This window comes from Erythrolamprus reginae, chromosome 3 (assembly GCF_031021105.1).
Source record: "Erythrolamprus reginae isolate rEryReg1 chromosome 3, rEryReg1.hap1, whole genome shotgun sequence".
Lineage (NCBI taxonomy): Eukaryota > Metazoa > Chordata > Lepidosauria > Squamata > Dipsadidae > Erythrolamprus > Erythrolamprus reginae.
Genome location: NC_091952.1, coordinates 68,313,626 through 68,330,984, shown reverse-complemented (window position 1 = coordinate 68,330,984; position 17,359 = coordinate 68,313,626). Strand labels below are relative to the sequence as shown.

Sequence of the window (17,359 nt, the reverse complement as noted above, 5' to 3'; positions counted from 1 at the left end):
CCACTTGTCGTCTGTTGGACAGGAACGCTGAAATCCAATCATGCAGAGGTCCAGAGATGCCATAGGATTTTAGTTTCAGAAGAAGTTTGTCATGAACTACTGAGTCAAAGGCTTTGCAAAAGTCTATATAGATTGCATCTATTGATCTACCCTGATCAAGTTGGGTAGCCCATATGTTTTTACAGTGTAAGTGTTGCAGATTGCAGGATAATTTTTTTCTGAAACCGAATTGTTTGTTGGAAAGTAGGTTATTAGTTTCAAGATGAAGTGTAATGGATTGGTTTATGATGGATTCCATGACTTTGCGAGTGACACAATTGTGGGAGATTGGTCTGTAGTTTTCAACGTTGCTTGGGTCACCTTTTTTGAAGATAGGGATGACTGTGGCTAGAGACATGTTATTCCCAGAAAGCTTCAATGAAAGAGATTATGTCAGGACGTTCGATGAAATGATATATGGGAGAACTAAAGCAAATAAGATTTCTGCAAAATGCTTAAGTTAAGTGCAAAATTAGAATAAAAGAAAAGGAAACATAGAAACATAGAAGTCTGACAGCAGAAAAAGACCTCCTGGTCCATCTAGTCTGCCCTTATACTATTTTCTGTATTTTATCTTAGGATGGATATATGTTTATCCCAGGCATGTTTAAATTCAGTTACTGTGGATTTATCTACCATGTCTGATGGAAGTTTGTTCCAAGGATCTACTACTCTTTCAGTAAAATAATATTTTCTCATGTTGCTTTTGATCTTTCCCCCAACTAACTTCAGATTGTGTCCCCTAGTTCTTGTGTTCACTTTCCTTTTAAAAACACTTCCCTCCTGGACCTTATTTAACCCTTTAATATATTTAAATGTTTCGATCATGTCCCCCCTTTTCCTTCTGTCCTCCAGACTATACAGATTGAGTTCATTAAGTCTTTCCTAATACGTTTTATGCTTAAAACCTTCCACCATTATTGTAGCCCGTCTTTGGACCCATTCAATTCTGTCAATGTCTTTTTGTAGGTGAGGTCTCCAGAACTGAACACAGTATTCCAAATGTGGTCTCACCAGCATTCTATATAGCGGGATCATAATCTCCCTCTTCCTGCTTGTTATACCTCTAGCTATGCAGCCAAGCATCCTACTTGCTTTCCCTACCGCCTGACTGCACTGTTCACCCATTTTGAGACTGTCAGAAATCACTACCCCTAAATCCTTTTCTTCTGTAGTATTTGCTAACACAGAACTGCCAATACAATACTCAGATTGAGGATTCCTTTTCCCCAAGTGCATTATTTTACATTTGGAAACATTAAACTGCAGTTTCCATTGCTTTGACCATTTATCTAGTAAAGCTAAATCATTTACCATATTACAGACGCCTCCAGGAATATCAACCCTATTGCACACTTTAGAGTCATCGGCAAATAGGCAAACATTACTTAGAGAAAATAAAGTAATAGGTTTTCAGCATTCAGCATTCAGACTTATATACCGCTTTTACAGCCCTCTCTAAGCGGTTTACAGAATCATCCTCTTGCCTCCAAAAATCTGGGTGCTCATTTTACCCACCTCAGAAGGATGGAAGGCTGAGTCAACCTTGAGTCAGTGGTGAGATCTGAACTGCTGAATTACAGCTAGCAGTTATCTGAAGTAGCCTAAAGTGCTGCACTCTAACCACTGCACCACCCAGGTTTTGGTTTGTTTGTTTGTTTGTTTGTTTTGGTCTTTGAGTCAAGGTTTGGGGGATTTTTTCATTGGCAACTATGTAAAGAGGTGTCTGAAATTTTTGTGATAAAATTTTTGAAGTGGTTTGCCATTGCCTCCTTCCTGGGGTAGACACAGTGAGTGAAAACTGTGAATTCTAACCTCATCTTAGGCACAAAGCCAGCTTGAACCAGTAACTGTCTCTCAGCCTTAGGAAGGAGGCAATGGCAAACCACTTCCACAATCTATCCAGGCAGTTACCCAGAGTCAACATTGACTCAAAGGCAAATCTAAAGATAAAATCTATCTTTATCATTATCAGAGGTCTGCATTAATACAAAGTGTTTGTCTTCCCAAGTCGGTCCCAAACATCAAAAGTTCAAGGAAACTAAACAAGTTTAAGCAAACAGCATGTGCAATCTTTGTAATGAATTTTGTGCACCAAATACTAAAATAGAACTGATGTAGATACGGAACAAAAATATTTTTACAAGTAATAATATACTGTCTTCCCACTAAAAAGACAAATTATTAAAATCAGAAATATAATAAAAAAAATAATTGGCAATGCTGCCTACATGCTGTAAAGAACTATGTCTACCAAGATGCAGAATTGGGACATTCTGCAACTATGTTATTAAGTATTAAGGAAATATCAGGCTTGTGCTGCACATTTGTCTAGAAATAAAATTATATACAACTGTATAAAAATAGCTACTAAGTGTAAACTGCCATATAAAAATAACTAGTATACAATTTATTTATTTATTTATTTGATTGTTTGTTTGTTTATTTATTTAATTTTATTTGTATGCCGCCCTTCTCCGTAGACTCGGGGCAGCTAACAACAATAAAAAAAAACAGCATATAACAAATCTAATATTTAAAATAACTAAAAACCCTTATTAAAAACCAAACATACACACAAACATACCATGGGGGAAGGAATATCTCAATTCCCCCATGCCTGATGACAGACGTGGGTTTTAACGAGCTTAAGAAAGGCAAGGAGGGTGGGGGCAATTCTGATCTCTGGGGGCAGCTGGTTCCAGAGGGCCGGGGCTGCCACAGAGAAGGCTCTTCCCCTGGGGCCCGCCAAATGACATTGTTTAGATGACGGGACTCGGAGAAGGCCCACTCTGTGGGACCTAACTGGTCGCTGGGATTCGTGCGGCAGAAGGCGGTCCCAGAGATATTCTGGTCCGATGCCATGAAGAGCTTTATAGGTCATAACCAACACTTTGAACTGTGACCAGAAACTGATTGGCAACCAATACAGACTGCGGAGTGTTGGTGTAACATGGGTATATTTAGGGAAGCCCATGATTGCTCTCGCAGCTGCATTCTGCACGATCTGAAGTTTCCGAACACTTTTCAAAGGTAGCCCCATGTAGAGAGTGTTACAGTAGTCGAGCCTCGAGGTGATGAGGGCATGAGTGACTGTGAGCAGTGACTCCCGGTCCAGATAGGGCCGCAACTGGTGCACCAGGCGAACCTGGGCAAACGCCTCCGTCGCCACAGCCGAAAGATGTTTCTTTAATGTGAGCTGTGGATTGAGGAGGACGCCCAAGTTGCAGACCCTCTCTGAGGGGGTCAATGATTCCCCCCCTAGGGTGATGGATGGACAGATGGAATTGTCCCTGGGAGGCAAAACCCACAGCCACTCCGTCTTATCAGGGTTGAGTTTGAGTCTGCTGACACCCATCCAGACCCTAACAGCCTCCAGGCACCAGCACATCACATCCACTGATTCGTTGACTGGACATGGGGTGGAGATGTACAACTGGGTATCATCCACATACTGATGATACCTCACCCCATGCCCTTGGATGATCTCGCCCAGCAGTTTCATGTAGATATTAAATAGCAGGGGGAAGAGGACCAACCCCTGAGGCACTCCACAAGGTAGAAGCCTAGAGGTCGACCTCTGACCCCCCACTGACTTTTCACCGACTGCGACCGACCGGAGAGGTAGGAGGAGAACCACTGGAGAAAAGTGCCTCCCACTCCCAACCCCTCTAGCCGGCGCAGAAGGATACCATGGTCGATGGTATCGAAAGCCGCTGAGAGGTTGAGAAGCACCAGGACAGAGGATAAACCCCTGTCCTGGGCCCGCCAGAGATCATCCATCAATGCGACCAAAGCAGTTTCCGTGCTGTAGCTGAGCCTGAATCCTGACTGCTGAGGGCCTAGATAATCGGCTTCTTCCAAGGACCGCTGGAGCTGGAGCGCCACCATCTTCTCAACAACCTTCCCCATAAAGGGAAGGTTGGAGACTGGCTGGTAGTTGTTAAGAATGGCTGGGTCCAGGGAAGGCTTCTTGAGGAGGGGGCGCACATGTGCCTCCTTGTAGGGATCCGGAAAGGACCCCCTTCCCAAAGAAGTGTTGACAATCTCCTGGACCCAGCTCCGTGTCACCTCCCTGCTGGCCGAAGCCAGCCAGGAGGGACACGGATCCAGTAAGCAAGTGGCGGAACTCACAGCTCCAATGGCCTTTTCCAATTCATCAGGTGTCACCAGATCAAACTCTGCCCCAGTCACCTCGACTGACTCATTGTCAGTCAACTCTGTTATCCAATTGGAGTCGAGGTCTGCCCAGATCTAAGCGATTTTAATCAATATGGAAAATACATTTAAAAGTTATTCTACTAATAAGAATCCAGAATAATGCAATGGCGAGCAAACATACCCAGAACACATAAAATAAAAATACAATATGACTCATATGGGCTGTTTGTGAAATGATCTGATGAGTTGCAGAATGCTACCAGTTATTTAACTTCAGTTTAAATCCCTTACTATGATTGTTTGAGAGGCAAAGCCAAACCTAACAGCTGAAAATCTTTTTGTATAGCAAGCCCTAAGACAGTAGAACAAAAATTGTGGCTTGCAAGTTGTACACAGCCAACCAACCCCACCTCCCCCCTATAAACTCCTAGCTATTATGTATATGTGCCTATTTGTTCCATTATTTTTATGATACAGGAAAGCTATACTAGGATCAGTAGAGATGTAAAGACCTAAAGTAAAATTATTTTTCTTTCCTCACTTTTAAAAATAGTTTTCCTGTTTTTCTCTGTTCTCTTATGGTCCACATCTGAATGCATCATAGAAATCACTACTTAAAAAAAAATATTGGTCTTTAACCTATGCTATACAGTGATCCCTCGATTTTCGCGATCTCGTTCTTCGCGAAACGCTATATCGTGATTTTTCCCACCCGATGACGTCACTCTCTTCCTTCCTTTCTCATCTTTCTTTCTCTCTCTCTTTCTCTATCTTGCTTCTTCCTCTCTCACACTCTCTTCCTCCCTCTCTCATCTCTTTCTTTCCTTCTCTCTCTTTCTCTATCTCTCCCCCTCTTGCTGGCGGGCGGGGGGCGGCGGGCGGGCGAGCGGGGGGCATCAGCGAGGAAGACCCAGGGAAGGTTCCTTCGGCCGCCCAGCAGCTGATCTGCTCGGCAGCGCGGCAGCAGCGAGGAGCCAAATCGGGGTTTCCCCTTTGCGTGGGCGGCGGGGAAACCCCGATCTTCGTCTGCTCGCTGCTGCTGCACTGCCGAGCAGATCAGCTGCTGGGCGGCCGAAGGAACCTTCCCTGGGTCTTCCCCGCCGCCCACGCAAACTCCACCATCTGCGCATGTGCGGCCATGAAAAAAGGGCGCGCATGCGCAGATGGTGTTTTTACTTCCGCAACCCTACATCGCCAAAAATCGATTATTGCGAGGGGTCTTGGAACGGAATCCTCGCGATAATCGAGGGATCACTGTACATACTTTTTTCATAAATGTTAGCTTTTTAATTCATCTTTATACATCTTTTCCTTTTTGCTTATTTTTAAAGATATATAATCTTTCTTTTTTTTCTTTTTCTGACTCTTGTTTTTATCCTTTTTATATTCCAAGTCACAATAATCCAGATGGCCTGAGAAACACTGAAAGCTGCTATTACATAAGGCTTTTTAGAAAACTATAGAAAGTTTGACTAGGTTACCAACTTAGTATTATCCATGCAATTTGCAATATGTTCTGCTTACAATAAGCTCAGTATCTATCAGTTTTGGCCCATTTTCCCTGCACGCACAACCAATGCTCTGTTTACCGAGCAAAATCCCTAGAAGAATTACCATCTCTGTTCTCCCATCTTAAAGGATGATAAAATACATGTAGTGCACTATATAATGCACCGGTACACACTAAAATGCTAAAATGACAACCATGAAGATTAATTTGAATAGCTATTACAATTGAGTTTATTTAGCTACTTACATTTTAATTTATGGAACTAAGTTTCATGCAGAATAATTTGTTTTTAATTGTACACTGACTTTATTTCGCTTTTGATATTGTGCTATTAAATTTTACATTGTATATTTTATAACATAACATTGTCTTTTTTTGCTACTTCTCATTTCCTACCCTCCAAATCAATCAATCAATCAAACAAACAAAACTAATGAGATCCCCCCTCATCATATGGCTCCACATGCCACCTGTGGAATGCATGCCATAGGTTCACCATCCCTGTTCTATACATTGCCATGTTTGCATGCTGACTATTGCAACTGTGAAAAACTCACTTCTAAATTGATAATATGATAAATTATGCATTTAAGGAGGGGAAAAAGCTGCTGCTATCAATTCTGCCATACTGCAAATAAGGACTTTAGAAAAATCTGTTGAAATCACTAGCATATTTTTTTTTTGCAGATCCTCGCTTTCCAGTGATATTTATGGAGAATCCTCTCTCTCAAAGAACATAAGGCATCCTCCCATTCCAAAGACTGCCTTGTCTTGCTTTCAAAAAAATATAGGTTTGTATATTAGATGTATTTAATTTATACCACACAGAAAGCTCAGAGTTAGATGGCAGTACAAACAGCAGCATTAAATCAGATCAACCAGCAGATTGAAGCAATGGCACCTGTTTGTTTTTTGAAAATTTTGCTTCTGTGAAATTTAATCAGGCCAAATTCAATTCAAATCAAAAAGAATAATCTAAAGCACAGTTTCTATTAAATCAAGGAACCATACAATGGTTTTGAGTAATTCTAGCTCAAGCGTGCCCAAAATCTTTGCCACTACTATTATTTTGTTATGAAATTCTTCCAGGTTCAGTTTGAAATGCTATTTATTTCCCTGTCATCTAATTCCAGCAGCTTCTTTCTCTAAAACAGACCTTTGTAGTTTTGTTGAACATGTGCAGGATTGAATTCCATAAGGAATGAACTAAGGGCCTATTTAGGAAAAGGATATCAGACATTTTAAATAGTGAAACAGTTGACTTAAGGACCCGCAAACCTTAAAATCCCAATTTTGCCTAAAAATACAGAAGGAACCTTTTCTGTCTCATTAATTTGGGGAAAACTAGGCCCAAACATATAGTATTGTTTTCCAGGCTTAAAACATTCTTTTGTGTATTATTTTCTATAGTAAGATACAGCCTTGCTACTCAGGAGCAATCTTAAGTACCGGTAATTACTGCATATTTTTCAGGATTTAAATGCTACTCCAATCAGAACAGTTTCTTAGCAATATACAGCTCCCATTTTGCAAGCCAAGATAAATTAAAACTAATAGATAGATAATCATAAGGATGGCCTAGAAATCCAATAGATAGATAGAGAGATAGAGCGATAGATAGATAGATAGATAGATAGATAGAGAGATAGAGAGATAGAGAGATAGAGAGAGAGAGAGATGTATGTATGCATGCAGTCCTTGATTTATGACTAATTGTTTTATGATCTTTAGAAATTACAATGGCTTGGAACTTTGATTTACAAGCCATAAAGCAGTTCTGGCGATCGTAAAATATCACAATTCTCTGCAATCAATTGACTGCATTTCAGGAGTTGTCAACTGGTTCACTTTTATGACCTAATGCAGTAATTTGAGGTCATGTGACAATTCACATTTTCTTTTTTGCCAGTTTTCATCATTTTTGCCATTTTCAAAAAAAATGTTAAAACAGGGTCCATTTACATGGGTGCCTCAATGTAAAGGAACAATGACTTCAAGATCATATTTCTAGTCCTAACTATGGTCATAAATTGAGGATTTCCTGTAATCAGTATTATTTCTAAGAATCAGGAATGGAATGAAATCTCCCCCCAAAAAATCATTTAGATCCAAGGGTCTGTTAAAATTTCCAGTGGTTCCAAAAAGCGAAGGGACAATTCATATGTCTGGAGGAATAGTTTTTATATTGGATTCATTACCCCCATTCATTGTTTAGTGACTGAGTTCTATTCCAACTCAGATGGAGTTATGTTCCAATAACCAGGTCATTAAGCAAAACGATCATGAAGTGAACAAATGAAGGAGAGAGAGAAACCTATGAACATCTACTGGTTGCTGCCATCTCATTCAGATAAGCGTTGTTCTCAACCCAGCATGCATTATTGTCAGGGACTGTATATATTGTCAATTTAGCTACAATAGAATATGGAAACTAATAGGTTCTGTTGACTATTTCAGCTAGATAGATACTTATTTTGAACACATAATCTTCTGGACATCATCTAAAGCAGGCGTCTTCAACCCTGACAACTTTAAGAGTTATGGACTTGAGCTCCCAGAGTTGAAGTCCACCAGTCTTAAAGTTGTCAAAGTTGGAGACCCCTGATCTAAAGCCAGAGACTGATCCTAACTATTATTTCCACACTTGCCATTTTTAGATTCTATGCTAATCTTCCTTCCACCCCACAGCCTCCGCATAATTATTTCATAAAATGAACAACTAGAAGTCTGATCTGCACAAGAAGCACCAAGAGGAAAATAAGTGGTCCATTCAAAATAAAAAAATTAAATGTTTGACAAGTTACATCACAGTACTGACATCTAGAACTGTTCCAAATACATAAAGGTTACATTTTTCTTTTATTTATTTATTTATTGGATTTGTATGCCAACCCTCTCCGTGGACTTTACCTAATCACATTACTCTTAAAGCATTTTATACAGGCAGATTTTAGATTTTAATAAGCAATTTATGAGATCTTTATAGGTCAAATTAAAGTTCAAAGGCACTTCAAAGAAACAACAGTAGCTGCTTGGAAGACTAAAGTGAACAAGTTATAAATAGAAGCCTGTTTTTCATGTGGTCCGGAAATGGACGGTGAGCAGTTGTTGTGTCAGATCAGAAGTTTAGAATATCCATCACCCAAGTTTAGCTAGTCCTGAAAGGACACTGACACATAGAAGAGAAATACACGATCATTCACAAGACTTCTGATGATTAATGCTAAACTAACAGAACGTAGGCGTTGCCCATATATGAAGACAGCAAAGTTGTATTACTGCATTTAAACAGTGATTTAATAGACAACTGTTATCTTACAGTTATTTAAATTTAAGCCATTTGCAAATGAAGAAAAATACCAGGATATCAATGTGTATTTTCTTTCATGCTCAGTATGTTTCAGATGACATATCATCCTATTAAAGAGGTCCCTACATCAATGGGTTCCCCGTTGATTCTGCTTGTTGAGAGCCAATTGGGCAAATGGCGATCAAATGATTGTGAGAAGCTGCAATAGCCATAAATTGCTATTTATGTGATCATGTGATTGGAGGAACACCACAAGGATGCAAATACAGTGATCCCCCGGGTATTGCGATCCCGCTCATTGCGAAACGGCTATATGGCGATTTTTCAACCCGGAAGTAAAAACACCATCTGCGCATGCGCGCCCTTTTTTCTATGGCCACGCATGCGTAGATGGCCCCGGGCAAATCAGCTGCTGGGCGGCTTCCCTGGGTCTTCCCCCTCTTGCTGGCGGGAGGGCGAGCGGCGGGCATCAGCGAGGAGTTTGAGTGGGCGGCAGGGAAACCCCAGCGCCGCTTCCCAGCTGAGTCCCGAAGCCAAACGCGGAAGTTCGTCTTTGCCTTCTGGCTTCAGGACTCAGCTGGGAAGCGGCGCGAGCGAACGGCGTGGGCGGGCGAAGGGCGGGCGAGCGGCGGGCGCGCAGGCAGGCGGCGGACAAGCGGCGGCCGGACAAGACAAGCGGCGGGCGCGGCAGCAGCGAGGAGTTTGCGTGGGCGGCGGGGAAACCCCAATCTTCGGCTCCTCGCTGCTGCGGCGGAAGTAAAAACACCATCTGCGCATGCGCAGATGGTGTTTTTACTTCCGCAGCGCTACTTCGCGAAAAACCGATCATTGCGAGGGGTCCTGGAACGGAACCCTCGCAATAATCGGGGGACCACGGTATTGTAAAGTCACTTTTTTGAGCTGCCATAATTTGAACAGTTGCTAAACAATGCAATTATTAAGCAAAGTCCAACAAGTCTAAACAATAGAGATGCAGGCAAAATAACATATTCTCACTTAAAGAAGGAAAAATAACAAATTTCATTTTCTTCAAAATCCTGATAAAAATGAATACAATTATTTTATTCAATATATTAAACAAAAAATATTCCTAAGCAGGCTTCAGGTACAGGATTGCTTTTTAATCACTCAGTCATTTACAGCGTACAACTTGTTAAGAAATATTGTCAAGGCAATTAACACAGTCTGCTAACATTACTGTGGTAATTTCATTCTTGATGTTAACATTTCACAAAATTGTATTACTGCATTTAAACAGTGATCTAATGGGACTTCCAGCGGTGACATCATATTGTGGTGTCTGGTCACTTCAGCTGATTTCCTCGTGTTTGGAAAGCCCTCAGAGGCAAATCGGATCCTGGAGGGAACGAGAAAAAGAGGGATTCTCTTGGCGGTTTCAAGGGGAGAGGTGTGGTTCCTGTTGAAATAGAAGGACTCTTGTAAACAGCACAAAGAAAATGTGGCCTGCATGGCTGTTCTGGAGGTCCCGAATGTTCAGTAGTGGAAGAGAAGAGTGGTAAACAGCTTAAGAAATGGGGGGGGGGGAGGAAAATAAGAGAGAGAAAGAGGAAAGTCTCTGAGAGCGTGGACTGTTTCAAGATTGAATAGCGCTGAATGTAGGGAGCAAAAGACGCAAGCGGTCAAGATCGGGAAGGTGAAGATAGCACGAAAGAGTTGAACGTCCTTCCTGTCAATGACTACTTCAGCTTCAACACAACAACACACAAGCACCCAACAGATACAAACTTAAAGTAAACCGATTTAAACTCGACTGCATATGACTTTATATGACTTTAGTAACTAAGAAGTTGATGCATGGATACAACAGAAGCTAGAATGTTAGTCCGTCTGTCTGTTTGTCTATTTGATTTATATGCCACCCCTTTCCAAGGACTAGGGGCGGGTTACAACACATAAAAAGAACAATCGTATACAATAGGCTAAATCCAATTAATTAAAACTAAATAACTAATCTAAAATCCTCCAAAAATCAATCATACCCATTCAGACAACAACCATACAGAACATTCATCAGCCAGGGGGCTAAGGTCTAATTCCCCAAGCTTGGTGGCATAAATGAGTCTTAAGGCTCTTGTGGAAGGCAAAGAGGATGGGAGCAGTGCGAATCTCTGGGGGGAGCTGATTCCAGAGGGCCGGGCCCCCCACAGAGAAGGCTCTTCCCTTGGGCCCCACCAAGCGACATTGTCTAGTTGACAGGACCTGGAGAAGGCCGACTCTGTGGGACCTAACCCAGAGCTGAGACTCATACAGCAGAAAGCGGCCCCGCAAGTAATCTGGCCTGATGCTATGTAGGGCTTTATAGATCATTACCAACACTTTGAATTGTGTCCGGAAACCAATTGGCAACCAATACAGTCCATATGTTACACACACTCAAAAGAAAATAGTTAATGCTAATTCTTCACATAACTAATATGAAGAAACATAAATATCTACTGCTCCCAAATGATGGTAAAAGTCATAAAAATACCATTAAGATTAGAGATGACATTTAAAAACAACGGAATTTGCCCCTAGAACAGAATGATACATATTGAAGTCTTTCTTTCCCCATTACAAAGAAGTATAAAATAAATACACCACTGAAAATAGTGTTGTATGCCATGTTCTAGATCAGAGACGGTGAACCTATGGCACACGTGCCACAGGTGACACACGGAGCCATATCTGCCAGCACGTGAGCCATTGCCCTAGCTAAGTTCCAGTGTGTATGTCACGAATGCCGGTCAGCTGATTTGTGGCTCACATGGAGGCTCACCTTCCGGAGGGCCTCAGTGAGGTGGGGGAGGGCATTTTCACTCTCCCAGGCTCTAGAGAAGGCTCTGGAGCCTGGCCAAGGCAAAAAACAGACCTATTGGGCCCACCAGAAGTCAGGAAATGGGCCATTTCTGGCCTTCAGAGAGACTCCAGGAGGGTAGGGAAGCCATTTTCACCCTCCCCAAACATTGACCTATGGATGTGAGCACTCACACATGTGTAATAGCGTATGCGCATATGCTTTTGACATCTGAGGGGAAAAAGGTTCGTAATCAATGTTCTAGATGACAAAATCTATTCTAGGTTTCACTCCTATATGAAAACACTTGACACACAATTAGTCATTCAATCTCTGCTGAAACCAACTTTTCCAGTTGATTTGTAATTGCTGAAAATTCAGCGTCCCCAAAATAAATTTCAACCAATCTTTTTAATATGGATATAGCTTTAATGATTTAATGATGTAATAAGACCATAATTGTGACACCTATACTATAATCTGTCTTAAATAATCACAATGATTACTATTGACACCTCAATTAAAATAATGCAAATAATATAGCAGTCCTTACGAGCACAGGTCACTAACCTGTGAGAAAATTTTGGTGGTACACAATGCACCGGGTGGAGGAATTGCTCCTGGTAATGGCCAATCCTGTGACTAGCTTATAGTTTTAATTAATTAGATTTGTGTACACATTGTTTTATATTGTACCCTGTGAGCCGCCCCGAGTCTTTGGAGAATGGCGGCATACAAGTCTAATAAATAATAATAAATAATATTAGAGCTCTGGAATATGAGACCGACAAGGCAGCTCATAGTGGGGTTGGAAATCTCCACTATAGAGGGAGTTATGTGAAGCTTGCAACTCTGCAGTGCAGCCCTCACCGGCCGGAATGAGTCAAGGGTGCAGGGAGGGTGGATTGAAACAAAGGGTGTCAATAACCTGCGGCTAATTTCCCCCCCTGCCGTGGCTTCCTGTTGGCGGAACACACCAGTAGCTAGCCCACCCCTTGCCCTCCACTTCCAGTCGCCCCTCACCTGGCCTGAGAAGTGAAGGGCGAGGAATGGAGATTTGCTCCAAATTCCATAGCAGGAGCAAAACGTCATCTCTTGCTGGGTCTTGTGGGCATTTTTTCTGTACCTTGTTGGTGCTCTGCACACCTTCTCCGGCATCAGGGAAATGCTGGAGAATCAGAATGAGACTGACAGACAGACAGAGAAAGAGAGGGGGAGAAAGAAAGAGAAAGGGGCGAGGAAGAGGGGAAGAGAAAGAAGTCAGAGAGAGAGAAAGATAAAAGACAAAAAGATGAGGGAGAGAGAGAGGGAGAGAGAGATGAAAAAGAAAGAGAGAGGGGTGAGAGAGAGGGGGGAAGATGTCAGAGAGAGATAGACAATGAGAGGAGGAGAGAGATGAGGGAGCGGGGGGAGTGGAGAGAAAGAGAGAAGGAGAGAGAATGCCTGAAGGACCCCATCCCATCACTGGGAATCCAGGCACTTCAGCATGTATTAGTATTTGTATTAGTGGTCCACGGGATTTAAAATTATGAATGTAGTGATCCCTGAGGTGCAAAAGCTTGAGGACCCCTGCTTATGAGGACATCCCCCCACCCGCTATTCTCTGAAGGTTTCTTATTATATGACAAAAAACTTTTAAGTGAAATACTAGAAATTAAAATAATCTGTACATCTGAGAAAGCCTGAAGTACAGTATATCTAACAGTCAAAGAGTTTTACATATAGTTCTTACAAGTACCTGTACAATAGAACAATATTAAAATATATCATAATAAAAATTATTATCCAGGACTGTCATGGTTATATATCTGCACATATCTGTACACATATATACGGATATTATAATGGTCAATTTGAATTTTTTTAACTACTTTAATTATTAATTGCTGGTTTTAAATTGTTTTGAATTGTTTTTAGAGAGTTTTATGTTACATGTTATGTGTATTTGGTTGTAAACTGCCCAGAGTCCTCTGGGAGTTGGGTGGCATATAAGTCCAAACAAACAAACAAACAAACAACAAACAAACAAACAAATGATGCAGATTTAATACCAAAAAAAACCAATAGGTTAGATATGTGGCACGAAAGCAAAAAAGTTTTCTTCAATTCCTCGTTCTTCCTATAGTCAATCTCTGCAAAAATCTGTTCCTGTGATCTGAAGGACTACCCAGTATACTATGCAATACTGAAATTATGGGATAAATGTAAAAAGGGGGTGGGTTTGGGGTACTATTCTGCTATTTCTCCAGCAAGAAAACTACAATTGATCCATTATTCCTTTTGCAGATGTTCACAGAAGGACTGAAACAAAGAGAGTTGGAACAAATAACTGGAACAAATATTCCTTATAACAGCAAATTATATTAGAAAGCTATGGAATTTTATAAGACTATAGAAACTGTATTCCATTGTCAACATTTCCTAATTGAAATAAAGTTATTCAATTTCATCAAAAATCGTATTTTTGCAAATGTTACTTATTTCATAAATTTTGTTATTTTAGATATTCCCAGTCTTTAACAGATTCACAGGGCACCAAATAAAAGAATTAAAATGACAATATAGCCAAGTAAAACAAAAACCTGGAATTCTCCAGAAGCAAAAAACTTTTTAAAAAACCTGGGAAAACAGGGAGTTCAACGGATGTTGAAATGATGCTTAAAATATATCTTCAGCTGGACTAATCTAGGAAGAGCATTCTGAAATGCAGATTCCACCCTCCACCCTTGCAAAAATCCACATCTCAGATACTGGGGACACACTAAAAGACTATTAGAAGGCAGACATATAGCACACATGGAGACAGACAGTGTTACTTGGACTTTAGATCCAAACAATGTTTTTAACAAATACATTATTTGTTCTTTCACAAATCATTCAAAAATGGCCTGATTGAATTGTAAAAAATAGGTGATCAAAATTTGTGATCAAAACAGATAGAAAAGGAAACCAGTCATAACACAACATACCCGCCCCTAAATGATAGGGATCTCTAAACCTAGCTTCAGTAGCACACCAGCTGAGGCAAGGACCTGTCAAGTATATTAAAGGCAGAGCAACTAACAGCAAATTTTAAGATTTTGTACTTGGCCTGTCACCAAGACCAATAGTGTCAGAATGAATGGAACAAAGATGAGGATGATGTGGCAAACTTTTAAGAGGTGGTTCAACCATAAAGTCACTCATTGCCACTCCTAAAACACATTTGTTATTACTAACTTTAGTAGAAAGCAACAAATAATGAATGGGTCTCTCGTTTAAATAGAATGGAATGATTTCCGGTTAGCTCAAGATTGCTCAGGCTTTACGCCTAACTCAGTGGGATCATGCCGAAGAAAACCAAGCCCAAGGATGAATGCCATTATGTCATCAATCACTGTCCCTGATTTCACACAATACTTATTATATCTGCCAATTGGTTATCTAAGAGTCATATCCAGATCTCTCTAAAATAAATTGTTTTACTGGCAAGGGGAGGCATACAAATCCAATAAATAAATAAATAAAATAAATAAATAAATATGCAGTATCATGGATACAGTTTACATACCATATCCTCTTTTGAAACTGGAATATCAAGCAGTAAAACGAGTCACTTTTTTCCGGAGTATGCAAGGCTATGGTTACTTTTTACTGTTTAATTCTTAGCTAGCATACTGAATGATTATCAAAATATTATCAGAGTGAAGACTCATATAAAACCCTCAACAACAAAACCTGCAAAATCATACCAACAAATCTGAGAATGTACGAAGAAAGCTGCACCATCAAATGAGGCCTTATTAGATATATTAAATTTGCTTGAAATCTAGTTACGAATTTGTATCTGTGAATATTTGAAAAGTGTAATAAGAAAAACTAAATGCATGATAAGATTTCCATTGGTGAGGGCATAATTCCTTGCCCATCCCCATATTTAAAATTATCCAAAAATGTCTACCAATGAAATATTTTACATACTATATATTATTGAAATCTTACTTAGGCAATTTGTATCCATCACATAATATTAGTTAAATGACAAAACATCCAAGCTTGCTAGGTATTTTCCAGTGTTGTATATCTTCACTGTTGCATTAGAAAAAGTAACACAACACGAGTCCAAATAAAAAACAATGAAACTCTAATGACAGCTCATTTAGGGAACAGACTTTTGAGGATGCTTTTGGTGCTCATTGCACATTAGGAAATCTATTAATAGAATTCAATGTTGCTTATCTTAGACCTTGGCACCTTGTGGTCTCTTTAAAGGTTGCCAAGGGAAAAGATTTTGAAAGTCACAAGTATCACAGCAAGTCCAGTACGGGACACATTAAAGCAACAGACAGATCATAATTCTGTTTTTTTAACCCAAAAATAAATAAAAATGAATCCCAAACAACCTGTAATTTTAAAACATAGCAAGTTAATTAATTATTTGAAATAATTGATAACTATCCTTTATGGATTTTCATATTCTGCAATATTAACTTCAAATTAATGCTTTGCTTTAGAAGTCCAGGAATTTTATTAAGGAAGAAGCAACGAAGGGAAAATATGCTATATATTGTATATTATGAAATATATTTTTACTGAGATATTTAATCAAAAGTAATATTTTCTATTGAAAGTAAACATAGATCAGGATAGTTTGATTTCAAAAATTATCTATTTAAAGCATGTTATTTTGAAAGTTAGTCCACACTTCCCAAACTAACCTGATCTTGCTCATTTATGAACAAATGAAATAAAAACAAAAAACCCTCTTTCTTCAATTTTTCATTCATTTGATGATGAAAGCAGAGACATTAATCAAAAATATTTGTATGGCCTTATCTTCCCCCACTCCCAGATTCAAGATTACAGAATATAAAATGTGTATTAGTAATTAACCCACCCACCCACCCGGCATATTGTGTGTGTCTCAGTGAGAATAAGAATAATTTGGGTAGCAAATGTTTTCTACATAAGAAAACTACAGTAACCCTAGTAACAAAAATAACTGACAAAAAAGAGTTATATTGGTTTGGGTTATACTGTATATATATATAACTGTTTGGGTTCTATATATACATCATCCAACATAGCCACAGGAACAGTACCTTTGTTTATATGTCAAAGTGGGTTTTTTACATTAAGTTCAAGTAAAACATAACAAACAAAAATAAATAACAAAAGAATTAATGTCTAACATGTGCTGCATTGCCACAATTATGCAACTAATAACTTATTGTATTTATTTTGTTTGCCAAAACATGTGCAAGTTAGCAAGTACATTGGTATAAACAAACAAAAACCAAGTAGGTGCAGGTAAATTTGGACAATAGGATAGTAAGCCAGGGACATAGGCACAATGGTGCGCTTAATAATCATTTGAATAATCTGTTTTTCAGTCGAACTGTTCACAGGCATAAGTCTGAGCTGGCCTGTAGATGACTTTTCGTGTCATCTCTAAAAGAAAGGACACACTGGAGGGGAAGAAGAGCAATCTTGTGACTAATGGCGAGCCCCATCAATTTTTCCCAAGGAAGGACCTCAGTACAACAGTAATAAATCTATTGGT

At 39.8% G+C, this 17,359-nt stretch overlaps 1 protein-coding gene across 8 annotated transcripts in view; it reads right to left on the bottom strand.

Annotated features, from left to right (window-relative positions):
* The window catches only part of PPP1R12B (protein phosphatase 1 regulatory subunit 12B), a 122,069-nt gene that overhangs the window by 103,549 nt on the left and 1,161 nt on the right, over positions 1 to 17,359 (bottom strand). The gene's annotated exons all lie outside the window — the stretch shown is intronic.